This window comes from Eleutherodactylus coqui, chromosome 12 (genome assembly GCF_035609145.1).
Source record: "Eleutherodactylus coqui strain aEleCoq1 chromosome 12, aEleCoq1.hap1, whole genome shotgun sequence".
NCBI lineage: Eukaryota > Metazoa > Chordata > Amphibia > Anura > Eleutherodactylidae > Eleutherodactylus > Eleutherodactylus coqui.
This window is the reverse complement of record NC_089848.1, coordinates 131,279,744-131,305,795: the sequence shown is the minus strand read 5'-3', so window position 1 is coordinate 131,305,795 and position 26,052 is coordinate 131,279,744. Positions and strand designations below refer to the sequence as shown.

General features: G+C 46.9%; 1 protein-coding gene across 1 annotated transcript in view; it reads right to left on the bottom strand.

Annotated features, from left to right (window-relative positions):
• Window positions 1-26,052, bottom strand: part of MYO3A (myosin IIIA) — a 236,852-nt gene that overhangs the window by 183,574 nt on the left and 27,226 nt on the right. The window lies entirely within an intron of this gene.

Genomic DNA, 26,052 nt, shown 5'->3' with positions numbered 1-26,052 from the left:
CCTCCGACACCACAGACAGACATAGACATGTAATAGGCACTTCTGCTTTCACTGATTTCAGCCACGTCTGTGCTGTCTACTATGACACATGTCCAGCCGACTGCAACGACAGCCAACTGGGGTGATCAGGTGATCGCAGAGGGAATTTGTCACCACCCGGCGGGAGATGGTGACAAATTTCGTGACTTTTTAAGGAATCACAATTCTTAAATCCGTTTAAAGATCCCTCCGCCTGCCGTAGTTCTTCTACGCGGCTCTTCAACTACTCTACAAGAATAACCTTTAGGGTGAAACCGCACGACGCAGCTTGATTTTGCCATTAAATTTTGCAGCCATACATCACAGCGTTAGTCACACCCTTTAGGCCCCATGTCCACAGGCAGATCTGATTTAGGGATGTGCGCAGAAGATCCTCAAATCAAGCCGGCCGTAGGGATACATGGACATCCGTACGTGAAATGAAGCATGCAGACTCGATTTGCTAACCTTTTGGTCCGGGGGGAAAAAAAATTGCAGCATGATCCATTTCACTGCGGATTCTGCAAGGACGGCTTCCATTGAAGTCGATAGAAGCCGTCCGATCCACAACCCATCCGTAATTGAATTATGGACGGGCCGCAAATTCCGTGGGAAAGCAGGAATTTAAGAAAAAAAGAACCTCCACATCGCATGTACGGCAGCCCGCCAGCCGGAGCTTCCGCACACATCTGCAGTGAGGAAAAGAGAACACCCGGATGGGTAAGCAGAAGACCCGCAGTGTCCTCGGCCACGGGCAGGGGTGGATTCCACTGCAGGCTCCCGCATGCGGGATCTGATCCGCCCATGGACATTAGGCCTTACAGAGATTCTGTCATCGGGTTCATGCTGCCTAAATCACGGACAGAGATGCCCATTACCTGCATTGACGTTCTATACTACACCAGTTCCACCTCACCCCTCCCACTGCAGGCAGAGAGCTGCCAGTCTTCATGCAGCGGATGGCAAGAGGTGGTACAGCTGCTGCAATTGAGAATACAACATTCACAGGGGCAATGGGCACTCCTGTCCTGCGCTCATGCTGTCTGTGGTTTGGGCAGCATGAACCCGATTACAGAATCCATGTAAATTCCAAGAGGTTGATATCTAATATGTAGAAGAAATATGTATCTAAATAGAAGGTACAATCTATATGATAATGACCGATGGCAAATTACAATATAGGTAGCTTTATCAGCCGCCGGGGCGACAGGAGATTTTGTTTAGTTTCCACATCCACTCCCGCCCTGTCCATGCAGATTGCCATTAGCTGCAGAGTCCAGCAATAGTATAAGTGGTCTCCCCCATAGATATTCAGGCCCTTTTTGGTGAGCTGCATCATTTGGCTCCTGGAAGCCTATGCATTTAACACTACAGGCTGTTCTGCTTTCCTCTTGTCTCTGCACTCTAATCTTACTTTGCAAAGTGCATAGAATTGAGAGGAAGTCAGATCAGCAGATAGACAGCCCCCCCCCCCTTTACTTCATGAAAGTAGTAAGCTTAGTTCTGGTACCATATTTATAAAGTAAGCTTGGTACTAGTACTGTATCTCTGTAGCAAGTTGGTTAAATACCATATCTAAGCAGTAATCTTGGTTCTGGTATTATGTAGTAATCTCAACATTGGTATCGTGTCTACGTAGTACTGTACTTATATTATGATATCTGTACTGTAAGCTTGTTTCTGTTATCATATCTATATTTTAAGCTTGATGCTGGTGTTATATCTAAGTAGTAAGCTCAGTACTGGTATCACATCTATGTAGTAAGCTATTTCTGCTACCATAACTATGCAGTAAACTGTAGCGTATCTATATTAGTAAGCTTGGTTCGGATATCATATATGAAGTATGTAGTTTGCTCGGCACTGGTATTGTATCTATGTAGCAAGCGGCAGATCATCTTTAAACCTGAGGCTGGTGGGGGCCACAATCTTTGTACAAGCTGGGCTATTAAAGATAATAACTGGTACTTTGATAGTTGTTGTTTCATATCACAGATTAGTGAATACAATTTGCATACATAATTGCTTGATAATTAGTCATTATCATGTGATGCCGTCATAATGCAAACAGATTAGGAAAGTGAATGATTGTACAAAATTCAGATATTTTGGGCTGGAGATCCCCCAGGCTTTATAATCATCTCTTTCAGTTATAATAAATTGCTGTGTTACATTCATGAATATGAAATCCCAATTGTCCTCTGTCCTTTAATGATTTCTCTCTTCATTAACTTTGATCAATTGTTATTAAAACGCCTGTCCACCCTTTACCTCCCTGTTATCTTTCCAACATTCTAACTTTGTAATATATCTTTATTTTTTCTTACACAGAGCTCCAAACCTGCAGAATAGTAAAATGCAAACATTCTTTCCATCTTCAGCCACCACTAGAGGGAGCTCAGGAGCTTACTGCATACTGTTAACCCCTTAATGCCACAGGAGATGAGTTTATATTGTGGCTCGTGGTACTTAACGCAACAACACGTAACCTTACATCCTGTGGATGGCACAGCCTCAGAATTGAGCCTACGCCAAACCACAGTGGGAGCCGGCTATAACTGACAGTCAGCCTCCTGCTGCAACATTGGAGATGGGTGAGAACACTGATCCCCGCTGTTAACCCCTTACATGCTGCAATCAATGTAGATAAATATATATTCAGTTCAGAGGAGCCAAAATTCACCCTTGTGTCCAGAGCCCGGCATACTGATAACCAAACCCAGGGCAGAGGTGTCACATCCCAGTAAAGGTGATACTCAGATGCCATCTGATGATATTCTAGAAATGGTAAGTGAGACAAAGTTCATTGCTGCTTTCTACATGCAGGACTATTATTACCCTTTACTGCGGTTGCTTTACAATAAACCTGATCAGGAGTCTAATAAAACGAATACATCAATCAGTCTGGTTAAGAGTATTATAAGTCCTATTATTTATACCATATGTACCTCCAGGCTACATTATAATCTACACTCTTTGTCCAAACAAATCTGCCCCTAGAAGAAGTTGTCATTTTGCTGTAGGACCCGTCATGCGGTTCTATCTCAGGCAGATTTGTAAATGATAATAATTATAAACTTTATTTGTATAGCGCCAACATATTCCGCAGCGCTTACATAGACAGGGGGAATACAGAAAGACAGAAGTACAAACATTACAGACCCGCGGTTACATAGTAATCAGCTGATGGAAACAATAGGGGTGCGGGTCCTGCTCCAACCAGACAATAGGGGTGCGGGTCCTGCTCCAACGAGCTTACATACTACAAGTAATGGGGGGATACAGAAGGTAAAGGGCTGGAGATGTGCACGGTATGGGGAGGTGGAGATGTGCAGGTATGGTGAGGTGGAGATGTGCACTGTATGGCGGGGTGGAGATGTGCACGGTATGGCGAGGTGGAGTGTGAGGGATGCTATACACATAGACAATTGTCAGACATTTAGCCGTGAGATGCCAAAATCGTTATGTATGCAGAGGCGGTTTATGATGGCTAGCAGGGATTGCAGTCAGTAGGTCAGGGAGCATGTTATCAGGCGGAGTGCAGAGGAGTTTGGTTTAGGGAATTCGGTATGCCTCCCTGAAGAGGTGTGTTTTAAGAGCACACCTGAAGTATTTAGAGTCCTGGATTGCTCGGGTATCCTTTGGTAGTGCGTTCCAGAGGACCGGTGCTGCTCTGGAGAAGTCTTGGAGGCGGAAATGAGAAGTTCGAATTAGAGGGGTGCACAGTCTAGTTTCATTATCAGAGCGGAGAGCCCGGGCTGGGTGATGGATTGAGATGAGGGAGGCGATATAGGGGGGCGCTGCACTGTGGAGGGCTTTGTGGATGAAGGTGGCGAGTTTAAATTGAATTCTGTATTTAATGGTCAGACATTGTAGTGACCGGCACAGGGCAGAGGCGTCCGAGTAGTGGCTGGACAGGAAGATGAGCCTGGCTGCTGCATTCAGGATGGATTGGAGAGGGTAGAGTCTGGTGCAGGGGGGGCCAATCAGCAACGAGTTGTAATAATGGAGCCGGGAGTGGATGAGGGCAGCAGTGAGCGTTTTTAGCATGTCTGCGGTGAGATGTGAGTTGTAGGGATTAGATGGACGGTAGAGATGAGCGAACGTACTCGTCCGTCCGAGCTTGATATTCGTGCGAATATTAGGGTGTTCGGGATGCTCGTTACTCGTAACGAGTACCACGCGGTGTTCCGGTTACTTTCAGTTTCCTCTCTGAGACGTTAGCGCGCTTTTCTGGCCAATAGAAAGACAGGGAAGGCATTACAACTTCCCCCTGCGACGTTCAAGCCCTATACCACCCCCCTGCTGTGAGTGGCTGGGGTGATCAGATGTCACCCGAGTATAAAAGTCGGCCCCTCCCGCGGCTCGCCTCAGATGCCGTGTGAGTTAGATGAGGGACAGTACTATTGTGCTGGTGCTGCTGTAGGGAGAGTGTTAGGAGTCAGTGTAGGCTTCAAGAACCCCAACAGTCCTTCTCAGGGCCACATCTACCTGTGTGCAGGCTGCTGCTAGCAGTGTTTTTTGTTTTTTTTTTCTCAAAATCGGCAGTGCAGAGCGTTGCACCCGGCATTAGGAACAGAAGTGGTGTATAGGCAGGGAGATTGTTAGGAGTGAGTGTAGCCTTCAAGAACCTCAACGGTCCTTTCTAGGGCCAAATTGAACCGTGTGCAGTAGTGTGGAGGCTGCTGTTAGCAGTGTTGCATATTTTTTTTTTCTAAAAATCATCTGTGCAGAGCATTGCACCCTCCATTGATACTACAGGGACAGAATTGTGTAGGCAGGGCCACAACACAGTTATTGTTCATTGAATATACGCAGTGGGTCCTTCCCTTTGCTAAAAAGGACAAAAAATTATATTTGCCCTGCCTGTGTCAGTCCTAAGGTCTCCGTGTACGTCTGTGCTGCGTGGACAACGTACAAAAATCAGACGCAACCAGCTACGGTTGAGTGCAGGCTTGCGCCAATTTCTTTCCTGCCTGGGAAATCAAATCACTGGTAATACAGCATGCTGAGGGGTAGGGGTAGGCCTAGAGGATGTGGACGCGGGCGAGGACGCGGAGGGCCAAGTCAGGGTGTGGGCACAGGCCGAGCCAGTGCGGTGGCCAGGGGTAGAGGCAGGGCCAGACCGAATAATCCACCAACTGTTTCCCAAAGCGCCCGTCACGCCATGCCACCCAGCAGAGGTCAAGGTGCTCTACGGTGTGGCAGTTTTTCACAGAGACGCCTGACGACCGACGAACAGTGGTGTGCAACCTTTGTCGCGCCAAGATCAGCTGGGGAGGCACCATCACCAGCATGTGCAGGCATATGATGGCCAAGCACCCCACAAGGTGGGACGAAGGCCGTTCACCGCCTCCGGTTTGCACCCCTGCCTCTCCCCCTGTGCCCCAACCTGCCACTGAGATCCAACCCCCATCTGAGGACACAGGCACTACCGTCTCCTGGCCTGCACCCACACCATCACCTCCGCTGTCCTCGGCCCCATCCAGCAATGTCTCTTGTGAGGATATATATATATATATTGCCATATGTGTTTTTTATGCTTTTATACCTATATGCAAGTTTTATTCAATTCCAAATGAAAAAAACTTAATACGTCGCCTTAAATCAGATATCCCAAGGTTTTGCAAGGCTTTGCAAGAAGATGTTCTAGAAATTCAGAGAAGATACCGAACCAGACGCAAGGACGCATGTACTTGGCCGATTTCCCAGAAGCCCAGAAACAAGATATCAAGATGTTCAAATGTACATAATTTTCACTGTCTTAGGCCGGACTTCTTAGAATTGTGTGGGTAATTCTTTGCACTGGAGTTAATTAAATACGTGATTTTCTGTATAAGCCAGAGGCGCCTCACTGTCTAAGGCGGAAATCCGGACTGCCCATATATGATTATGAGCCCATCACCCCCTAGTGGTGAGAGGGCAGAGGGTATAAGATCTCATGTAATCTGTAATAAAGTGCACAGTTTTTTCTCCCGTGTGAGGAGCTAGACCAGACTCCTGTGTGTGGTGTCTCTTCTTACCGCCGGCAGCGGGGCAAGTGGGGTGGGGCCGATTGGTGCTGTACTTAGAATTTTAACCCTCACAAATGGCGCAACCAACTGGGGCGGTAAAATCGGAGCTTACAGCGCAATTCACCCGGATCCACGCTACTGAGAAGCCGTCCTGCTGCAAACCGAGCCTGATCAACTCACTTAGAACTCCAGGTAAGACAAACATATATCTATGTTGTGTTTTACGCTGAGAGTCTTGCAGCAGGACTGACTATCTGTGGTTTGTGACCGGACAGGTTGGGTTAAGAGTTCTACACGGTAACTCGTGTGGGCTCCGGGTTTGCCGTCATGGACCACTGACCGTGATATGCGCACCAATGGCTCACCCAGAAACTAGTCTGTAGTTTATTTGTACTTTGAAGTCCGTAGCGTTTTAGCGATAGTGGAGATTGTTTGATTGTTTGTTGTATCTGCAGAATTTTTTTCTCTTACTTTTTATTTTGTCTCATAGAAGAAGGGACCCTCGGGTTTAGTTTAGTTGTTAATGGTTTAGCTGAGGAGGAGACGCACTCTATGAGAAGTCTCATAGAAATAGGGACTCTCGGTTGTTTTGCCTTATATATGGGGCTGACGATTTGATTTCAGAGAGATGCATTTTTATGGGACTGGTTCCATGGAAGAAGATGTCCTCGGTTGTTTTGCCGGTATATAAGGGGCTGGCAATTTGGAATTAAGAAGGATGCACTCTATGGAGCGTGTTATTATTATTATTATTGTTGTTTTTGTTCTAATATGCGTAAGATCTTATTAAAGAAGATAGAGCCCCTCAAGGGCTGCCGCCGTGTGGATGAATCTGTAGAATGTAAGAAAACTCTAATGAAAATGTGTGACACCGACCGCATGGCAGATTACAAAATGGTGTCTGGGGGGAGGTCTTTAGGACCCAGAGGTGCCTTGGAAGACCAAGGTTTGCTAGAGAGAGAGAGACAGTCAGAGAAAGTTACGTATATACACATTATTTGTTTAAGAAAGTGTCCGTAAGTGAAATGTTGAAAAGTACAGTAAGTGATCAAGAGGGCGTCAGGAGAGTGTCTATTAAAAGTTATATTGGCAGTTAGGTAGGGGAGAGAAATAAGGGGAGCAAGCAAGTCGATAAGGAAGTTACAATGCATGTGATTGGTTGGTAAAGAAAGAAAATGTGTATAATACAAGATAGATAATAGATAATGTATAATCCATACTAGGTGGATATATATGTGTATATATATATATATACTGTATGTGCAAATAGTTAACAGCTTGCTCTTAGGGGAGAAGGGTTTGTTTACATGTAGCTGCAAAGTCTGTTCAGTCTCCAAGGTCTCGAAGATAACAGCGAGAGAGAAAATACAATAACATCCTTGGTTAATATCTTGGCTTGCTTGCAATGAATTGAAATGAATTTAATTAGTTATACTGTCTTAGTAGGCAGGGAAATATAGTAATTTCTAATGTATATTCTTACTTATACAGGGGTTGAAAATGAATGTTGCAAGGTCCCAGGATATGTGTTATTTATGATTTCAAAATGTTTTTTCAACAGTTTAAGCTAAAACTTATTCAGTCTGTGTTTCATATTCGCGGAGAGATAACAGTCAGGGTCACAGAAACTAAATACTTCAGCGTTTAATACAGCATATAATAGCTTCAGTAGATAAGAAATATAGAATATCTCAGTCACTCAGCAAACGTTTTCACATAATTTGTCATAAATAGCGCTCATTCACAATCTCATCTCAATAGAATCATGTACTTTATAAAAATAATAGCACTCACCTCGGTGTTTTTCAGCTGATGTATGTATGTTTGTCAAACTTTTTTTTTTTGTCTGTGCATCTGTATGTACTGGTACGCCTTCAATAGGGGGTGACGGAGCAGACTTGGGAGCATGGATGGATGTGAGTTAGTGACCCGTGTTCGAGCTGTGGTGGAATGTGTGATGTGGAAATTGACTGGGGGTAAAAGTCCTACCCCATGCATGGGACTTTGCTTGGTTGTGATGTGGACGTGTAGACGGTTAAGCTGAAATTGAGCTGAGAAGACGGACGCAATGTGCCAATATCGAAGGGGTGGAGCTAGATGATGTAATAGTACGTAATAATGTTTCATCCCTCCTGCACAAGGGAGGGGGGAGAATTTTGAGCAGCTAGTTTTTTTTCCTGTTTTGTTTTTTTTTCTCCTGTCTCAAATTTGATAAAGACTGCAGGCAGGAACAGACTAATAATGAATTCACTTAAAGGAATATCACATTTCAAATATTAGTAGATGTTTTGTAGATTATTCTTCCCCGTTGTAACTCATGTTTCTGTTATAGGTGCTAACATTTTACAGGCTTTATCTGCTTCCATCAAATCTTTTTACAATGTTATACTACCTTGAAACCGGGTGCTCTTGTTCCAATTGAGTACCCTGTTTCAAAGGGGGGGGGGAGGAATAGGCATAGGTGATCTAGGTATTGTAAGTCAGCCATTTTAGGTATTGCAAATCAGCCATTTTTAAAGTCAGCCATTTTAAAATTTTTTGCAAGCCATTTTTTAAATTTTAAGATTTTTTGCAACAAGATTCTAATCTTTTTGAAATACAATGCCAGCCTGATTGTCTAGCAGTGATGCAACAAGAAAATTTAAGTTTTAAAAAGTTACTGAAAGCCCTTGTTAATAATGCATATTTTGAGTTGTTTTTTATAGATGGTACCAGGGTAATTGACGACTCCACACTGGATATACGGTGGTTACACAACAAGATGTCCTAAAAAGCAGAATGTCTCCGCATGTCGCAGTACAAGAGGCGGAATTAAAAGCACTCACGGAGGCGTGTAGAGTGGAGGAAGGTAAGACGGCAAACATTTACACTGACTCCCGGTATGCATTTGGCATAGCTCATGATTACGGCCCAACATGGAAGGCCAGACAGTTTTTTACCACAGCAGGACAGCCAATTAAAAATGTTGCAGCGGTGCAGAGTCTCATGGAGACCCTACTTCTACCTGACAAAGTGGAAAGCTCACACCAATTCCTACACCGGAGAAGCGAAAGGCAACGCCATCACAGACCACACAGCAAAAGCAGCGGCCCTCAAGCCGTGGAAGACAGAAGAAAAGAAGAATTTGACTAAACTTGGACTTTGATAAAAATCTTGGATTTTGATAAAAATCTTGGACTTTGATATGAACTTGGACTTTGATTATAGCTTTGAACTTTGATTAAAACTACAAATGGACTAAAAAGGGACGGCGTATGGTGAACAGTCAACAGCACTTGCTTACCATAGTCCCTGTGCCTCATGATGGCCCAGCTGACGCACGAAAAGACACACCTCTCAAAGCAGTAATGATGTCGACGCTTGAACGAGGACGGGTGGCTCCTTGGTTTTCTGTAGCTGCTGCATCATTTGTCCAATTTTGCATGATCTTTGCCGTAAAGCAACAGGGCAGAAGTAAATTTGCCACATAACGCTTGCCTAGACCACTCTACCCATTTCAGGGATTGCAAATTGGCTACACTCAGCTACCACTTGTTGGGAAGCATGAATATGTGCTTGTTGTTGTTGATTTCTTTTCAGGTTGGAGACCTACCCTGTTACCAAAGTAAATAAGCAGGTAACCGCACAGAAGCTCATGAATGAGGTAATCCGCAGATATGGGGTGCCGGAAGTGATTGACTCAAACAAAGGTACACACTTCACAGGTGAAATAATGCAACACATCATGTCTGTTTTGGGTATATTCCAGGCTTTTCACACACCCTACCATCCGCGGAGTAGTGGGAAAGTAGATACAAAAGACAATAGAGAAAATGGGTAAATCTTGAATTGAGTGTCTTCCATTAGTTTTTCTTTTTCTCCGGAGGATACATGCCACAGTAGCAGAGTTTGGGGAATGATTTTCTTGTTAATTTTGTCATAGGTCTCTCCAAGGAATTGTTAGTAATGTATTCTGTAGTCTCTGCTTTTCTCCAGGTCCTACAGATGAGTGTCACAATCTGAAACCAGGTGACAGGGTCTATGTGGAAAAGTTTGAGAGAGAAACCCGGGTTTGAATGTCCCTACCAGATGTTGTTCACCCAACTGCAGTCAAGCTCGAAGGAAAACCCACTTGGATCCACACTTCGCACTGAAAGAACTAATGATCCTGTATATCCTTTACATGCTATAATGTGGTACAATTCCTCTAACACACACCTTTGACTACTGTACACTAGCCCCCTGTTTCAGAACAAATTAATACAATGAAATGTGCAATATGAAGCCTACACTGAGGGTGAGAATCCAACACTGCATCGTGCTAAGAGAGAAGTTGACGCTCTAGATGGTAACTTTGATCCACATGTATACATAGATGCAATAGGAGTGCCAAGGGGGAAGCGAGATTAATTTAATTCTAGAGATCAGGTTAAAGCAGGTTTTGAGTCCTTATTTGCTATTGTCACTGTTAATAATAATGTAGATTGGATGAATTATATCTCTTACAATCAGCAGAGGTTTGTAAACTACACCAGAGATGCTTTACAAGGGTTAGCTAACCAGTTAGGGCCCACTGCATCCATGGCGTTCCAAAATAGAGTGGCCGTGGATATGATTTTAGCAGAAGGAGGTGGGGTATGTAATTTCTTGTATGTGTATTTTCCCTTTGATCAAAAAGAATATGAGTAAGGGACTGTTTAATGTGACCAAAATTTCCCTTGTTTGAAAAAAGATGAAGAGCCAGTTCCGATAATGCCAACCAGGTACGTTACCAGAAGAATGGAGAGATGGACTAGTACTGCGTCTGCCTCAGTCTCATAAGATGGACTGTCAGTGGACTTCCCATTTGCCTAGGGAAAGTGCAGAAGACCTTAGGTTCCGGCGAGGGCACACCCTGTGGGGTGTTAACTTGTACAGATAGAGGGTATGGAGGCCCGGAAATAAGCCCAGGGAATCCATGGCCTCCTTCTGAGGTGAGGTAGGGATCCCTCCCTTTTAGGAGTAGGGACTTACGGGCAGTGGAGAAACCCTGACGCAAGGGAGAGACGACCGAGGAAAAGTGCAAAGTCTGATGTTTGATCTCCATATTAAGTTTTTTAGGGGGGTTTGTGAGGGTATATATATATATTGCCATATGTGTTTTTTATGCTTTTATACCTATATGCAAGTTTTATTCAATTCCAAATGAAAAAAACTTAATACGTCGCCTTAAATCAGATATCCCAAGGTTTTGCAAGGCTTTGCAAGAAGATGTTCTAGAAATTCAGAGAAGATACCGAACCAGACGCAAGGACGCATGTACTTGGCCGATTTCCCAGAAGCCCAGAAACAAGATATCAAGATGTTCAAATGTACATAATTTTCACTGTCTTAGGCCGGACTTCTTAGAATTGTGTGGGTAATTCTTTGCACTGGAGTTAATTAAATACGTGATTTTCTGTATAAGCCAGAGGCGCCTCACTGTCTAAGGCGGAAATCCGGACTGCCCATATATGGTTATGAGCCCATCACCCCCTAGTGGTGAGAGGGCAGAGGGTATAAGATCTCATGTAATCTGTAATAAAGTGCGCAGTTTTTTCTCCCGTGTGAGGAGCTAGACCAGACTCCTGTGTGTGGTGTCTCTTCTTACCGCCGGCAGCGGGGCAAGTGGGGTGGGGCCGATTGGTGCTGTACTTAGAATTTTAACCCTCACACTCTCAGCGCAGCGTCCAGACGTCGCTAGTGCCACAGTTTGAGCGTAAGCGCAAGTACGCCGCCACGCACCCGCACGCTCAAGCATTAAACGTGCACATTGCCAAATTGATCAGCCGTGAGATGCTGCCGTATAGGCTTGTGGAAACGGAGGCTTTCAAAAGCATGATGGCGGCGGCGGCCCCGCGCTACTCGGTTCCCAGTCGCTACTACTTTTCCCGATGTGCCGTCCCAGCCCTGCACGACCACGTCTCCCGCAACATTGTGCGCGCCCTCACCAACGCGGTTACTGCCACGGTCCACTTAACAACGGACACGTGGACAAACACAGGCGGGCAGGGCCACTATATCTCCCTGACGGCACATTGGGTGAATTTAGTGGAGGCTGGGACAGAGTCAGAGCCTGGGACCGCTCACGTCCTACCCACCCCCAGAATTGCGGGCCCCAGCTCGGTGGTGGTATCTGCGGTGGTGTATGCTTCCTCCACTAAAGCACCTTCCTCCTCCTCCTCCTCCAACGCAACCTCTGTCTTGCAATCAAGATGTGTCAGCAGCAGCACGTCGCCAGCAGTCGCTGTCGCGCGGTGTGGCAGCACAGCGGTGGGCAAGCGTCAGCAGGCCGTGCTGAAACTACTCAGCTTAGGAGAGAAGAGGCACACGGCCCACGAACTGCTGCAGGGTCTGACAGAGCAGACCGACCGCTGGCTTGCGCCGCTGAGCCTCCAACCGGGCATGGTCGTGTGTGACAACGGCCGTAACTTGGTGGCGGCTCTGCAGCTCGGCAGCCTCACGCACGTGCCATGCCTGGCCCATGTCTTTAATTTGGTGGTTCAGCGCTTTCTGAAAAGCTACCCCCACTTGTCATACCTGCTCAGAAAGGTGCGCCGGCTCTGCGCACATTTCCGCAAATCCCACACGCACGCTGCCACCCTGCGGACCCTGCAACATAGGTTTAATCTGCCAGTGCACCGACTGCTGTGCGACGTGCCCACACGGTGGAACTCTACGCTCCACATGTTGGCCAGGCTCTATGAGCAGCGTAGAGCTATAGTGGAATACCAACTCCAACTTGCGCGGCGCAGTGGGAGTCAGCCTCCTCAATTCTTTACAGAAGAGTGGGCCTGGTTGGCAGCCATCTGCCAGGTCCTTGGTAATTTTGAGGAGTCTACCCAGGTGGTGAGCGGCGATGCTGCAATCATTAGCGTCACCATTCCTCTGCTATGCATCTTGAGAAATTCCCTGCAAACCATAAAGGCAGACGCTTTGCGCTCGGAAACAGAGTCGGGGGAAGACAGTATGTGGCTGGATAGTCAGAGCACCCTCCTGTCTATATCTCAGCGCGTTGAGGAGGAGGAGGAGGAGCATGAGGAGGAGGGGGAAGAGACAGCTTGGCCCACTGGTGAGGGTACACATGCTGCTGGGCTGTCATCCTTTCAGCGTGTATGGCCTGAGGAGGAGGAAGAGGAGGAGGAGGAGGATCCTGAAATTGATCTTCCTAGTGAGGACAGCCATGTGTTGCGTACAGGTACCCTGGCACACATGGCTGACTTCATGTTAGGATGCCTTTCTCGTGACCCTCGCGTTGCACGCATTCTGGCCACTACGGATTACTGGGTGTACACACTGCTCGACCCACGCTATAAGGAGAACCTTCCCACTCTCATTCCCGAAGAGGAAAGGGGTTCGAGAGTGTTGCTATACCACAGGGCGCTGGTGGACAAACTGATGGTAAACTTCCCATCCGACAGCGCTAGTGGCAGAAGGAGCAGTTCCGAGGGCAAGGTAGCAGGGGAGGCGCAGAGATCAGGCAGCATGTACAGCGCAGGCAGGGGAACATTCTCCAAGGCCTTTGCCAGCTTTATGGCTCCCCACCAAGACTGTGTCACCGCTCCCCAGTCAAGGCTGAGTTGGCGGGAGCACTGTAAAAGGATGGTGAGGGAGTACGTAGCCGATCGCACGACCGTCCTCCGTGACGCCTCTGCCCCTTACAACTACTGGGTGTCGAAGCTGGACACGTGGCCTGAACTCGCGCTGTATGCCCTGGAGGTGCTTGCTTGTCCTGCGGCTAGCGTCTTGTTAGAGAGGGTGTTTAGTGCGGCTGGGGGAATCATCACAGATAAGCGTACCCGCCTGTCAACCGACAGTGCCGACAGGCTTACACTCATCAAGATGAACAAAGCCTGGATTTCCCCAGACTTCTGTTCTCCACCAGCGGACAGCAGCGATACCTAAACAATACGTAGGCTGCACCCGCGGATGGAAGCATCGTTCTCTCTCACCATCCAAAACGGGGACATTTCTGCTTCATCAATCTGTGTCTAATATTCCTCCTCCTCCTCCTGCTCCTCCTCCTGAAACCTCACGTAATCACGCTGAACGGGCAATTTTTCTTAGGGCCACAAGGCTCACTCAAATAATTTTTCAGAACAATTTTTAAAAGTTTCAATGCGCTTAAAAGCGTTGGAACTTTAACTTGAACCAATTTTTCGTTACACTGGGCTGCCTCCAGGCCTAGTTACCACTTAAGCCACATTAACCATGCGATTAATGGGTTTCACCTGCCCTCTTGGCTGGCCATGGCCAATTTTTCTGAGGTACATTAGTACTGTTGATACACCAATTTTTTGGGGCCCTCGCCTACAGTGTAATCAAATTAATTTTTAGCCCACCTGCATTACAGCTGACGTTACCTCAGCTGTGCTGGGCACTGCAATGGGATATTTCTATGTACCGCCGGTGGCTTCCTGGCACCCACCCAGGCAGTGGGTCCACAGGGAGTTAAACCTACATCTGTACACTTGTAAAGAACCCCAGTCAGACTGGGGCATGCAGTGTGGGCCGAAGCCCACCTGTATTACGCACAACATTACTACCTCAGCTGTGTTGGGCAATGCAATGGGATATTTCTATGTACCGCCGGTGGGTTCCAGGGAGCCACCCATGCTGTGGGTCCACAGGGACTTCACAATAGGGAGTTGTACCTGCCTGTGTCTATGAATTAAAAAGCCCGGTCTGACTGGGGCATGCAGACACCTTGACAGAATGAATAGTGTGTGGCACATAGGTTCCCCATTGCTATGCCCACGTGTGCAGCTCCTGATGGAGGTGGCACAGGATTCTATTTCTCATTGCTTCTGTACAGCATTGTGGGCTATCGCCCCGCCCCTTTTAAAGAGGGTCACTGCCTAGCCGTGCCAACCCTCTGCAGTGTGTGCCTGCGGTTCCTCCTCATGGCAGACGCACTTCTAAATAGACATGAGGGTGGTGAGGCATGAGGGCAGCTGAAGGCGGCGCAGGGACACTTTGGTGTGCGCTGTGGGGGGGAGGGGGTGCGGTTGGGCAGCATGTAACCCAGAAGTGTCAGTGGAGTGTCATGCAGGCAGTGATTGTGCTTTGTTGGAGGTAGTGTGGTGCTTAGCTAAGGTATGCATTGCTAATGAGGGTTTTTCAGAAGTAAAAGTTGTTGGGGGGGGGGGGCACTCTTGCCGCTATTGTGGCTTAATAGTGGGACCTGGGAACTTGAGATGCAGCCCAACATGTAGCCCCTCGCCTGCCCTATCCGTTGCTGTGTCGTTCCCATCACTTTCTTGAATTGCCCATATTTTCACACAAGGAAACCTTAGCGAGCATCGGCGAAATACAAAAATGCTCGGGTCGCCCATTGACTTCAATGGGGTTCGTTACTCGAAACGAACCTCCGAGCATCGTGAAAAGTTCGTCCCGAGTAACGAGCACCCGAGCATTTTGGTGCTCGCTCATCTCTATTGGACGGTCTTCTCATGCCAACTGCAATAGCCTATGAGTTTGCACAATCTAGAGGCACAGTTACAGAAAATGTGGAGCAATATGCTGCAGGATACCATACAGAACCTGTATACCTCTATGCCTGCCTGTATCACATCTTGTATCCGAGCTAGATGTGCCACAACAGGGTACTAGAGCCTCCATGCCCACCGTATCATATCTTGTATCCAAGCTACAGGTGGTACAACAGGGGACTAGAGCCTCCCTACACGGGTCGGTTCTCCACAATAAATGATGCCTTTGCTCTGATACTGTAATCACTTCTATCATTGTTACAATCACAGAGAAAGTTTAATTCCGTTCGACGACTTCTAGGGGAGGGAATGGTTTTTACAGTGAGTGGATAATACTGTGGGTTTCCATTCAGCACGCTCTCCGCATATCGATGTAATAAGAATCATTAGTGATGCGTTTGCTTTGGCCGTTTGGCTGAATTTCAGCCACTTCTGATAATATATGTTTGTTAATGGCCGGTTCATCATCAGAGATGCCTGCATTGCCTACTATTGAGGTCTGCGCTAGTCGGATGACTCCAGCAGCCTCTAACTGATATGAATACATCTGATAATCAGGTTGTTGGAGGAATTAGGGTCCAACATGAGACATTTAGAAAAACTAACAAAGGAGTTGGCATCATGATGAGATTCAACCACATTATCGTCTTATGTGGATAAATAGATGATCCCCGCGGTCTGCGGATTAGAAAGCTGCCAACTATTAATTCTTCTGAAGACTCCATGTCTGAAAAGAACATTATTTTATCAGACGGTTCGCTGAAATGAATGCAGCTGATCAGGAAATCTGAAGGAACCGTTACATGATGTTTGTTTGCAGATTAAAGAGTTACAAGATCCCCTAATGTGTCAAATGTAACAGAATTAGTGGACTTGGACAAAATATTAGTAGTATCCTAAAACGTGAAGCTGCAGTAGTGGCGACCGAGATACCGAGGACTATGCAAATAATAGTGTGCAATTAATTGGGCAATTAAAGACGAAGACATCATAAAGGTGAAGCTGGAGGTATGAGAGTCGGCTCCTCTGCTCCGCCGTTAGATCCGTCCGTGTATACGTGTATTCATCTACTCCTGCCCCAGCAATCATATGGTCATAAAACACAGGATAATGAGAGTTCTACTCCTTCCATGCTACAGCAGCAAAAACAGGACTTAGAAGAGCAGGAAGGAAAGACAAGAGCGCGTCTCAAGATCCTCGAAGAAACAAATATCGGAAGTAAATATGTGCCGCTGGTTACTCTCTCTAGATTAGAGATGAGCGAACGTACTCGCTTAGGGCGATTTCGCACACAAGCATCGCTTTTTTTGAGTAACTGACTACTCGGGCGAAAAGATTCGGGGGGCGCCAGGGGGGTTGCAGAGGGGAGTGGGGGGGAGGGAGAGAGAGAGCTCCCCCCTGTTCCCCACTGCTACCCCCCCGCTCCACCAAGTCTCCCCCAGCCCCCCGGCGCTCCCCGAATCTTTTCGCCCGAGTAGTCAGTTACTCGAAAAAAGCGATGCTCGATTGCGAAATCGCCCTAAACGAGTACGTTCGCTCATCTCTACTCTAGATACATCTTATTACAGCATCAAACCGATGTTCCGGCCAAAGGTTTAGGGCACGTGTGTAAAACTCAAAGCCCACAAGCCAAATCTGGCCCACCACATCACTTTATGTGACCCCCGATGTGGTCCGGATGCAGAATGACCGGCTCTCCACTTTCCCCGGAGGACGCAGATGGGACAGTGCCAGCACAGGGAGCGGCTGCCATCTTCGATTATGCACCTCCACACCTCTTTGTTCGCAGCTCACAGGTGGTGGCACGGCTCTGCCAGCCCTCCCCGGCCCCCCAGCCACCTGCAAAGGTTGGAAGCTTGTAGCTAAAAGGATGGAAGGGAAGTAAGTAACCCATCATAGTACAGAAAGGTCCACAGCCGTGTAAGGGGGAGTTACATTTAGTTGCACCTGAATGAGGGGAATCCCTTCGCTGCCTTTTCAAACTCCATGCCAGAGCGTATTCAGTGCGTTTTTCACGTGCGCAAAAACAAAAAGCAAGAAGGTCCCAAAGATTTCTTCTGCCTTCAGGCTTAAATGCACAGTGAATTCTCAAGCATCCTGCGTACTCACTGTGTATTTACACAATCCCATTGACTTTAAGGTCTCTTTCGCAAGGGTGATTTTGCGCGCATTTTTGCTTGCGTAAACCGCTGACATTCTCTGAGATGTCCTTCACTAAATGTCCGTTACATTCAGCGTTTTTGCGTGCGCAATTCCGTCGGGCAAAAAAATATATGATATGCTCTATTTGTGTGCCCATTTGCGCACCCAAGGCACCATAGGAGTTTATGGCGCACCCCATCTATTCATAATCGTGCACACATCTGTGTGATCTGGTGGTGGTAATTGATAAGACCGGGGACTAATTAGGTTGCTCAGTCAGTTCAATAACACCTGCGCCAATGTGAATGCACCGTCCTGGTAGGGCCAACAAGTACAGTAAGAAGCGCAGACTATTGACTAATCATTTTCCATTTCAGGACTCATATGGCGATGTCTACCCCCATCAGCTGCAATGTGAATCGAGCTAGGACCGTGTTCATGACCGCGTTGACGTCAATCCCTCCTTTCCGATGAGAAATTAATACTTTTACCCTATTGTTAAATCGCGTTCTTGCACTATAGAGCGGTTTCAGGATCCGGTTGAGGCTGACCTCAGCAGCCGGCCCAATGATGCAAATGTTTTAGCTAGACATAGTCTAACGATAACGATAAAAAAAAACAGCAGGCGATTAATGATATTAACAACAATACTGATTTAGGCCTTAGTCAGACGGGCGATTTTTCGCGCTTTTTGCGGATCGCATGACGGATGCGCATCCGCAAATCGCATGACCGGTGCACGCAAGTCGCCCGCAAATCGCCAGAAAATCTGCTCCTAGCCGCGTTTCATTAGAAACGGGCCGGAGCTGTCCAGCGCATTGCATTCAATGGAGCGGCAATAGAGCCGCCTCCATTTAAAGCAATGCGCTGCGGGCGAGCCCGGGATGAATTGTCGGTAAGGGCTTAAATATATAAGCCCTTCCCTGCAATCCATCCTAAAATGTGTTAAAATAAAAAAAAATTGTATACTCACCTTCTGCGGGCAGCCAGAGCTCCGCGCGGCCGTCATGCAGTGGGTGTGAAGGGGGTGTGAGTCAGACCTGCCCCCTGATTGGCTCAGCGCTGAGCCAATCAGAGGCATGCCTCACTCACACCCATTCATGAATTCATGAATGGATGTGAGTCAGACCTGCCCCTGGTTGGCTCAGCGCTGAGAGGCAGCAGTCACTCACCCATTCATGAATTCATGAATGGGTGTGTGAGTGAAACCGGCCTCTGATTGGTCAGGGCTGTGACCAATCAGAGGCAGATCATTCAGCAGGCGGGGATTTTAAAGCCCCGCCGGCTGAATAGTGCCGAGAAGCAGTTCAGGAGAACTGACAGCGGCCGTGGCTGGACTCCGGCTGCAGCGGAAAGGTGAGTATACAATTTTTTTTTATTTTAACACATTTTAGGATGAATTGCAGGGAAGGGTTTATATATTTAACCCCTTCCCGACAATTCACCCCGCGCACGCCGGCAGCCCATTGCTTTCAATGGAGCGGCTGTATTGCCGCTCCATTGAATTCAATGGGCAAACATCGTTCTTCTCTGCCACAGCTGTTACAGCTGTGGCAGAGAAGAATGATTTGTCTTCTATATGTTCTCAATGGGGTCGGCGCTGCTGCCGCCGGCCTCATTGAGCGCATATACAGAAGAGAACAGGAATCGCAGATCGCAGATAGGTGCGATCTGCGATTTTTTGTTTTATAATTTATCGGACGAGCGCATAAAAAGCGCTCATGTGTCCGATACCATTGCAAAGCAATGGTTTTAAAAAATCGCCGGACGCATGCGCATGCGCAAATCGCGCGAAAAATCGCCCGTCTGACTAGGGCCTTACTAGTGCAGAAAGCAGCTAAGTGTGTGTGTGTGTGGGGGGGGGGGGGTCAATCGTTCTGTTAAATGCTTCTTTGCATACACAATGACATTTAGATATGTTGTCGGATGAGGCCATTTATTCTTCCCTTGCTACAGATCCCACTGCAATATATCAAGAAAAAAACCAAAAAGACTATCTGTATGTACGAGGGGCTGCTGATAAGTCTTTGGCTTTACCCAGAAAGAAACGAGATAGGAAGATGACACTTTCCATTTCTTCCACATCCTCTCCACTGATGCCATCACACTTCTTACATTGGCATTCCAAGTTCTGTAAGCCTTGCAAAAAGAAGGATTTCGGTTGTGCTTCAAACCAGTCATCCGTAGCAGCCATGGCATCAGAAATGGTGGGAAATTTGGTCCCCTTGAGGTGTTTCTTCAGGTTTGGAAACAGATGATAGTCGGAGGGAGCGAGATCTGGTGAAGAAGGTGGGTGGTCAACCAGCTGGAAACCTAGCTCCACCAGTTTTGCCGTGGTCGCTTGTGCAGTGTGAGCGGAGGCGTTGTCTTACAGGAACAAGATTCCTTTGGACAGCTTGCCGTGCCTTTTGGCCTTCAGAGCTGCCTTCAATTTGTCCAAAAGTTCAATGCAATACCTTGCATTGATGGTGGAACGATTTTCAGGTAGTCCACTAGCAGCACGCCCTCCTTATCCCAGAACACAGGCGTCATCACCTTAGTGGCTGACCTTCTTTGGGCGAGGAGAACCACTGTGTCTCCACTCTGACTCCTCCTTGGTTCAGGGTCATACAAATAAGTCCAGGTCTCATCTATATTGACCAGTCGATCCAGGAAGTTCTTATCAGTCTGGAAACGCTGACAAATGGACCGGGAAGTTTTCACTCGATGCTTTTCTGATCTGTTGCCAAATATTTGGGGACCCGCTTTGCAGATCGCTTCTTTATGTTCAGATGTTCATGGATAATGACACAAACATGTTCACCAGAAGTCCCCATGATGTCGGCTATTCCTGCAGCTGAAATTGGCAGATTTTCCAGTATGAGGTTGTGCGCAGCATCGACGATCTCCGGAACAACAACCTCTCTCAGTCGTCCAGGACGGTCCTCATCATTGGTGCTGAAATGGTCCGTTTTAAATTTGGCATCCCAGTTCTTAACTGTAGTATATGAAGGGCATTGATCTCCCAATGTCTGCCACATATCGCCATGAATATCCTTCCAGGACCTTCCTTGCAGAAACAAGAATGTTATCACTCCTCTGCTCTCATTTGCCATAAATATCGCCTTAGACTCCGCCATTTTGTTTTCCCGCGTGCCAAGATCACTGTTGCCATAAGCTACAAACACAACATTTTGAAAACGTATATTACACACATAAGGCTTTCATGTGATGTAACATTTGTTACCATAGAAACAAAAAAAGAACACAAAGCCAAAAGACTTATCAGCACCCCCTCGTAGATCATCCAATGATGCCCATTTTCCACCCTCTCCTAAAGATCCATAAGGGGGTTTTTCCGCTGCCCATGAAAACCGCTGTCTCGGGGATTGGAGCTTCAGGAGAGAAGTTAGGAGAACGGGCAGATCATCATCCACAGCCTTTAGTGCAACAACTGCCCCCACTTCTTAGAGATACCAATCCTGTCCTTAGTATTTTTGAACATTTTCAGTAGGAGGCGTCATACTGCTGGTTGTCATGTGATGTTCATAGCTTATATCCCTCCAGTCCACATGATTTAGGTATTAAAGCCCTTTCTCGATTTTTGAAATCTTATAGCCAATATTCTGCGGCAGTCATTGAGTTTTTGGTGATGACTTCAAAGTTCTTACTATAATTTTTCCTTTGATGGTGTGAAGATATTAAGATGCCCTGTGTTACACTTGTTATTCAGAGATGAATACAGTTGGGGGCGTGGCCTAACTGAGCACCAAGATGGCCGCTTGATCTTGGCGCTCCGAGAACCTTCTCTTCTAAGCAACCCAAAGCTACTACAGAAGCAACTTATCATCTTTAAAAAGATCATCGGACCCTTCTCTACTACCTGGGTACCGACGACGGTCTGCTCGGCAAAGGTACAGACGTTTGAGGACTTTGTCCCACACGTGTCGCCAGGCTTCCCGCCACAACTGGAGCCTCCTCGGTCCGCCCGCTCCGCTGGGAAGAATATAAAGCATCCCGGGGCCCTCCGGACGACTACCGCTGGCACCGACAAGCAGAAATAACAGAGGTGAGAACTAAGAAGCTGCTTACCACCTGCCGCAGACGCACCTGTCATCCCCGGCAATTTCTTCTCCTTCACCGAGAGCGGAGGGGGGAACTAGTAGGTGGTGTGTCCCGCGCTGCTGCCCGAAGTGGCTCCGAAGTACACGACCGCATCCCGTTCTGCTACCGGGAACAGGTGAGAAGCCTGTCTCTTCAGCGGAGCTTGTACTGCCGACTGTCACCGCTCCGAGAGCCCCGCCGGGAGTCCTGCACTAGCAGAGGTGGTGAGTTACCCACACTTCAAATAAATCCCGCTCCGCCGGCTACCGATACTCCACAGACACTTACTGTATCCCTTCGCTGCGCTGGAGAGGAGCGAAGTCTCCACTACTTGCAAGCAACCCTAGCCTACACCAGGGAGTTTTAGCCTGCACCCCGCTTCTGTCAGGGACGGAGGAGAGGCTTGCCCTGTCGGGTGAACCCCCCCCCCCTCCGCTGACCAACACCATCTAGCAGAGCTGGTTCAGCTTCCCCAGCACAGTGAAAAGCAGAGGGGAGAAAACAAGATCTATTAACCCCCTGCTGTCCAAAAGCAAACAAAAGTAAGGCACTGATCTGCCCATTCACTCCGGAGCAGTTTAAAAAAGAAGCCTATTGGACTCCCTACCACTCACCACAACGTCTGCGAACAGACCAGGGAGTCATCTAAATCTGCGAAACCCCCGAGAACAATCCTTCTTGCAGAGAAGTACCCCACCAATTATAGAAAAGCGAAAGGAGTGGCTTGGCTGGGTACAGAGCTTTGAGACCCCAAGCTATTAAAGAGTCAAAGAAGCAACTTAACCGGCCTATCTCCAACCGTGACACTAGCTCTATCGCCCTAGCTAAATGCCAATGTCCCGACACAAATCTTCCAGAGCCCAGGCAGGACGATTGGAGGAATTTTTTGCCGCACGGAGTGGCGGCCAAAGGGACACAGCGACTACAGGCCCGGCGACGATGAGCTTACTACAGGAGGAAGGAGAATTTCCAACCTCCCCTTCATCCTCACCTCGGGATCTATCGCCTGATCGAGCGGAAGATCTGGGAAAAAACAAAACAAACGGCACCCGAGAGATGAGACCTCTCAGACATCACAAACATCAAAAGAAAGACCCCCCATCAGACAAACTCACGGGGCTTGCAAAACGACTCCGGCTTCGCAGAATAAAGGTCTGCACCATGTCTCCCCTTCTGCTAGCCCTCTTAAGCAACACCCAAGATTTTCAGGAGACCAAGAAGAAAGAACAACTATGCCTCCTGTAAATGACTGTATTTCTACAATGCTTACAAAAGAACAACCAGCAACAGAAGCCTTTATAAAAGAGATGGTAGTTGCCCTAAGAGATTCCCTACAGTCTAACTTTGATCTTCTATCCTCTACATTGAAAACAAACCTAACGGAGATCGACGAAAGAGTCACTCACACAGAAAACAAAATGGGAGAGCTCACGCACTCACACAATGACCTTATCGACTCTCATTACGCTCTAGCAGAGGAGGTAGAGGTGCTCAAATCCAAATTGGCTGACGCGGAAGACAGAAATCGCCGTAACAATATCAAGTTTAGAGGAATACCAGAGTCTGTCCCTCCATCAGAAATCACCAAATACCTCCAACAACTAATTCAGGCTCTACTACCAGACGCTGCGCCTATTGATTTGATTATCGACAGAGCACATAGGCTGCCTAAACCCACATTTATTCCGGATACAGCACCAAGAGATATACTAGCACGTATCCACTTTTTCCATATCAAAGAAGCGATTATGCAAGCGGCCCGAAAACTCAACCAACTACCCGCACCTTACTCCAATATCCACCTTTACATGGACTTATCACAAGTCACTCTTCAAGCCAGAAAGAAATTCTCAGCTGTTACTACCACTCTTCGACAGGAAAAAATCCCATATAAATGGGGTTTCCCCCCGAAACTGATAATCCAAAGAGATGGTGCAAGCCATACTCTTCAGAAACCAGAGGATGCGGCTGCTCTCCTGAAGACTTGGGACATTCAACTTCTTGAAAATACAACTACATCTCCCTCCATGAGAACCAGAGCAGCGGAGAAGAACCGTCCTCCACGCAACAAGAACCGCTGAAAACCTACGTCGACAACGTTAAGAATCTGAGAGAAGGTTCTACCTAAGTGAACTTTTCACCCCCCCCCCCCACAGATGAACAAGACCAAAATCTGTAAGGACTTGTTTCTTTACCTTTTTCTTGTAACACTTATTCTAATGCTATTGCATAAGTTGATGCATATTATTTTCGTCCCCAATGTTTTGAGAAGACACACACTATATTCCATGCCGTATGATTGCAAAACAAATATTCCGCATGGCGATTGAGCTTCTTTCCATTAATGCTAATGGGCTGAACTCCCCATTTAAACGGTCGTCCTTGTGGAGGGAGGCTTTGTCTAACCATGCGGATATACTTTGTGTCCAAGAGACCCATTTTGCTTCCTCGGCCCCTCCAAAAATGTCACACAAAAAATATCCTAATATTTTTATGGCCTGTGCACCCACCAAAAAAGCAGGTGTACTAATCACCTTCAGAGACACTATATCTCTAGAAGTCTCACATTCAGAACTCGACCCTAAAGGGAGATATATAATCTTATCTGGAAAATTAAATTCCACTCCCTTCACTATTTTAAATATCTACGCACCCAATAAGGCTCAGATTCGTTTCTTAAACAAAACCGTAAAGAGGCTGAGGAGGCAGAGGGTGGGTAGGCTGATTATATGTGGCGACTTCAATATTACCCCAGATAGACTGATAGACTCATCATCACACTCAGTCAGGAATGCCCCTTCCCTGCAGCCCTGGATTCAAAAAGAGGCATTTTATGACACATTTAGGTGCCTAAACGCCTCATCTAAGGAGTACACGTTTTACTCCCCCCGCCACAAAACCTTTTCAAGAATAGATTTGATCCTCGTGGACAGATGGTCTTTACCATACGTCTCGGAGGCAAAAATTAACCAAGCAACATGGTCAGACCATGCCTCAATTTCTGCTACGTTCCAATGGAATGGCTGCGGAGAGGGACCAAGAATCTGGAGAAATAATCTCTTTCTGATGAGAGACCCCCAAAACTCCAAAGACATAGCGAAAGCCTTGGAGGAATTCTTCCAAATTAACGCAACCCCTGAAATATCACCACTATCAGTTTGGAATGCCCACAAGGCCTTTATTAGAGGAATACTTATTAAAATGAGCGCCAAACAAAAAAGAGAAAAAACAACCCAGACCAACGCACTTCTCACACAAATCTCATTAGCTGAGCAACAAATACGCGACCACCCCACATATGAGACACATGAAAATCTATTTACACTCAGACAAAAACTGCGCAAGCTTCTTATGGAAAACTATGATAAGGCAATAAGAACTTCACGCATAAACTATTATGCCTCAATTAACAAACCATCCAGAATAATGGCAAATTTAGTTAAAAAGAAAATCCAAAAGTCCAAAATCCCATTTGTATATAGCTTAGATGACAAAAAAGAAAAAATCTCCCATCCGAAACAGATAGTCGAAACTTTTCGATTATACTACGCGAAACTCTACAATCTTAAAGACGACACATCCACCCCACAACCGACTCCACAAAAAATCGCATCCTTCCTCAGAGACCTCAACCTACCTTCTCTCTTAAAAGACCAAATAGATCAATTAAACGAACCCATAACAACATCAGAAAAAACTGAAGCAATCACAACGTTAAAGACTCAAAAATCTCCAGGCCCAGACGGGTATTCAAACGAATACTACAAACAATTTTCAACCCACCTTGTGCCTTATATGGTCCCCGCTTTCAACTTAGCAATTTCACAAAGTAAACTCCCAGAAGAAATGTTAGAAGCCACAGTCGTCACCATACCTAAGCCGGGCAAGGATCCCACGTCACCAACCAATTTTAGACCTATTTCACTTCTAAACTCTGACACAAAAATTTACGCAAAAATCATAGCCCATAGACTACTTAACATTCTCCCCGAATTAATACACACCGACCAAGTCGGGTTCACCAAAGGTAGACAAGCCCCCGACGGCACCCGTAGAGTATTAAACCTCCTTAAAGGGGTGGTCTCGCGAAACCAAGTGGGGTTATACACTTCCGTATGGCCATATTAATGCACTTTGTAATGTACATCGTGCATTAAATATGAGCCATACAGAAGTTATTCCACTTACCTGCTCCGTTGCTAGCGTCCCCGTCTCCATGGTTCCGTCTAAAATCGCTGGCGGCTTGCTTTTTTAGACGCGCTTGCGCAGTCCGGTCTTCTGCTCAGCACGAGCCGCTTCAGTGTGTT